The sequence below is a fragment of the Megascapheus bottae genome, chromosome 27 (genome assembly GCF_031878675.1).
Source record: "Megascapheus bottae isolate mThoBot1 chromosome 27, mThoBot2.hap1, whole genome shotgun sequence".
Classification (NCBI taxonomy): Eukaryota; Metazoa; Chordata; class Mammalia; order Rodentia; family Geomyidae; genus Megascapheus; species Megascapheus bottae.
Genome location: NC_143535.1, coordinates 22731726 through 22735181, shown reverse-complemented (window position 1 = coordinate 22735181; position 3456 = coordinate 22731726). Strand labels below are relative to the sequence as shown.

Here is a 3456-nt window from a genome sequence, read left to right as displayed (position 1 = left end):
GAAACCAGCTTGCTATAATCCTAGCTCTGGCAAGGTAGAGGCAAAAGGATTCTAATATTTGAGAATAGCCTGAGCTATAAAGCAAGAAAACAAACAAAAGGAACAACAATCTATCACTATCAATACATACAACACTGTAATTGAATCTTCTGGAAATTATACATAAAAGCAAAAATCACAATAGGGAATGTATGTAACATTGTAAAGTAATGGTAATCACATATGTGATTTCCAGGAAAGGTGGGAGATAGACCATGGAAGTTATAAAAAGCAACATGAAGTGTTCATGGTAAGGGCTGGCTACAGATCTTTATGACACAATCAGTGTTGTTGTCTTAGCTGCATATTCAAAACCGTGACTACGAGAAACTGGGTAACAGAATAAGGATGGGCCTGTATTACTCCCCCTTATTGTATATGAATCTGTGCCATCCTTTGTATTACGTCACTGGGCTGTGCATTCCTGGGGCACTAGGTGATGGAATCAGGAAGAGAGAGCAAAATACAAGGGATGATATAGTTTCAAAGCTAAATGATCCCCAAAGGTCCATTTGTTGATGGTTCCCAGGGGTTGCTTTAGAAGATGGTGGAACCCCTAGAAGGTGGGACCCAGTGTGAGGTCTTCAAACAGTTGTGGGTGTGCCTTTGGAGGGATTATGGAACAACAACTCTCTTCATTGGTCCACTCTCTCTAATGACACTGAGCAGTTATGCCTTTATGCATGTACTCCTACCACAATATTCTACCTTACCACAAACTCAAAGTCACAGGACTCAGCAATCATGAATTGGACTCTCCAAATCTGTGAAACCTCCACCCACAAATTGTCTTCTTCATAATTTAATCTTCTCTAGTATTTTGTTATAGTGACAGAGGCTGGCTAATAAGACAGAGAGAGGGTCTATGAACTTCTTCAGCTCAGGGCCAGAACAGTCGAAGATTCTTTTTCCTTCTTAAATTACATCTTGAAGAGCCCAAAGGTCTGTGTTTGCCTGTGTCTCAACCTGACACCTCAATGTGTATGTGTGTGCATGTGCGTGTGCGTGTGCGTGTGCGTATGCGTGTGCGTGTGTGTTTTCTCAATTAGACCAGAAGGAAAATAACCAGGGATGATAAACACACATGTTCTATCATTAATCCAGCACCAAATGTAAAAAGGAGAACAGACCTGGGCTCTGGAGACTCATATCTGCAATCCTAGCCACTCAGGAGGATGCAATCTGAGGACCAAAGTTCCAAGCTAGCTCTAGCAGGAAAATTCATGAGACTCTTTTTTTTTTTTGGTCAGTCATGGAGCTTGACCTCAGCCTGGGCACTGTCTCTGAGCCCCTCAGCTCAAGACTACTGCCCTACCTTAAGCCAAGCCCCACTTCCTATTTTCTATAGGTTAATTGGAGATAAGAGTCTCAGGTCCTTTTGTGCCCGGACTGCCTTTGAACCTGGATCCTCAGATCTCAGCCTCTCAAGTAGCTAGGATTATAGGTGGGAGCCACCACACCTGGCTAAAAACAGTGGTTAGATGTCACGAAGTAGGTGGCAATGCCTTAACTATATGAGTGTTGTCAGGCCCAAAGGCCTCTTCCATCCTTGTCAAGGGGAGTGCTAATCTTCTCTCCTTTCATACAACACTTCATGAGACTCTTAGAACCAACAAACCACTCAGAAAAGGTCGGGAGCAGGTAGTAGATCACTCAGGGACAGCAGAAGGGCCTGAATTCAAGCCCCACATTATGAGTGAGAAAGAGAGAGAGAGAGAGAGAGACAGAGAGAGAGAGAGAGAGAGAGAGAAATAGAGAGAGACAGACATACAGACAGACAGAGACAGAGAAACAGAGAGATAGAGAGATCCACCAAGTCAATGCTGTACACATTGTTTCATTTTATACTCCAAAGAACTAAATGTATTTGTTTCTGATTACCTTGGAGTACCACCTCCCTGAGTGCAGAAATAAATTGTGTTCTCTTACTTCTCTGTGTGCACAAATGCACACACAGACACACACAAACATGCACACACACACTTATATCTACATGATTTGTGAATGCTAAGACTTTCAACAAATTCTCTAAATATGTCAGAAGTGGTCTGAACTCCAGAAGTTTATTCAGTCTTTTGAGACTTAGTTGGGGAAGGGGGAGAATCTTGGCTTATCTACAAAGGACAAAAATTCCCAGGGAAGTAAGGAGCAGCTGGAGTCAGACATCAAGGTAGGGGTTGGAGAGAATCCAGAAAATGGAGAGACCTGGCCTACTGTCTGGTGGATCAGGGCCTTCACTGAAGGGACTTATGTAGGGCAGGGAGGAGTGTGTTCAGGGAAACAGGATATGAAATGTATATGGCAAGCTCAAGAATAATTCATCTATGTGATGTTTTGGCTTTAGTATAGTCCTACAAAAGATATAACTAGCCAGGAAATGGTGGCTCACCACTGTAATCCTAGCTACTGAGAAGGCTGAAATCTGAGGATCCTGGTTCAAAGGCAGCCAGAGAAGCAAAGCCTCTTATATCCAATTAAGCATCAATAACCCAGAAGTATACAGTTTGGGCTCAAGTCACAGAGCAGCTAGGTTTGAGTAAAAGAAGCTCTGGGATAGCACCCAGGCCCTGAATTGAAGCCCCAAGATCAGAGGGGGAATATGGATAACTCCATTTCTCTTTTTACTTCCTATCTTATATGGGGGTAGCCTTGATCCAGCAGGGGAAAAGCCATAATAAAACCCCTTGTATCAGCTCATTATCATCTTAGTTTTTATTGTTTTATTCTCATTTAACAGTACACTCTTAATAAACAGAGCTCTGCTTCCACTAACTCCTCAAACTGTCTCCAGTCTTTTAGTGCTGCCAGCTCTTGCCTGTTTGCAGTTGGAACTGAGGAGGTAAGTCCTCAGATTGAGAGTGACTCTCTCAGGAAAGAATCTCAGATCCCTATCTTAAGTTTGTGCCTGGCCCCAAAGTTGAGGAGCCATTTTGGGACCTGCACTGTTCCCTAGGCAGCTGAACTTCCACTTAGGACAAGGCGTGGACCACACAGGTGAGGCCTGGGTGGGTCCTGGTGGGTTGGATCATCCCTGCACAGGCCTCACTGCCTCCATTTCCCAAAGGCCCCCTCAGTGTGCCTTAGAACACCTGGAAGTAATTGCTCATCCAGAACACTTAAGGTTATTGCGCTTTGAGGAACTAAAAAAAATCTAATTCTCCCAGATAATACAAATTTGTTTAGATTCATGTTTGGTCTTTAATTAGAACAGATAGCCTTAGATGCGCAATAAAATGAAAAATTGATGATGCAGTCACAGCTAATAGTTGGCAAGAAATAGCAGATGCCCTTAGTTTTGGTTTTTTTAAAGCACATTTAACTAACTGAAGAATGCATTATAATGATCATGCTGATATTTCTAAATACACTTTTAAAAGAACTTATAATGAAATTTTTCCTCTGAAGGTACCAAGGGGA

General features: G+C 42.7%; 1 non-coding gene across 1 annotated transcript; it reads right to left on the bottom strand.

Annotated features, from left to right (window-relative positions):
* Window positions 1-1504: 1504 nt before the first annotated feature.
* On the bottom strand, window positions 1505-1630 carry LOC150045768 (U6atac minor spliceosomal RNA). The gene has a single exon (XR_016532899.1). It is a non-coding gene; the product is annotated as a U6atac minor spliceosomal RNA (small nuclear RNA).
* Between the last annotated feature and the right edge of the window lie 1826 nt (window positions 1631-3456).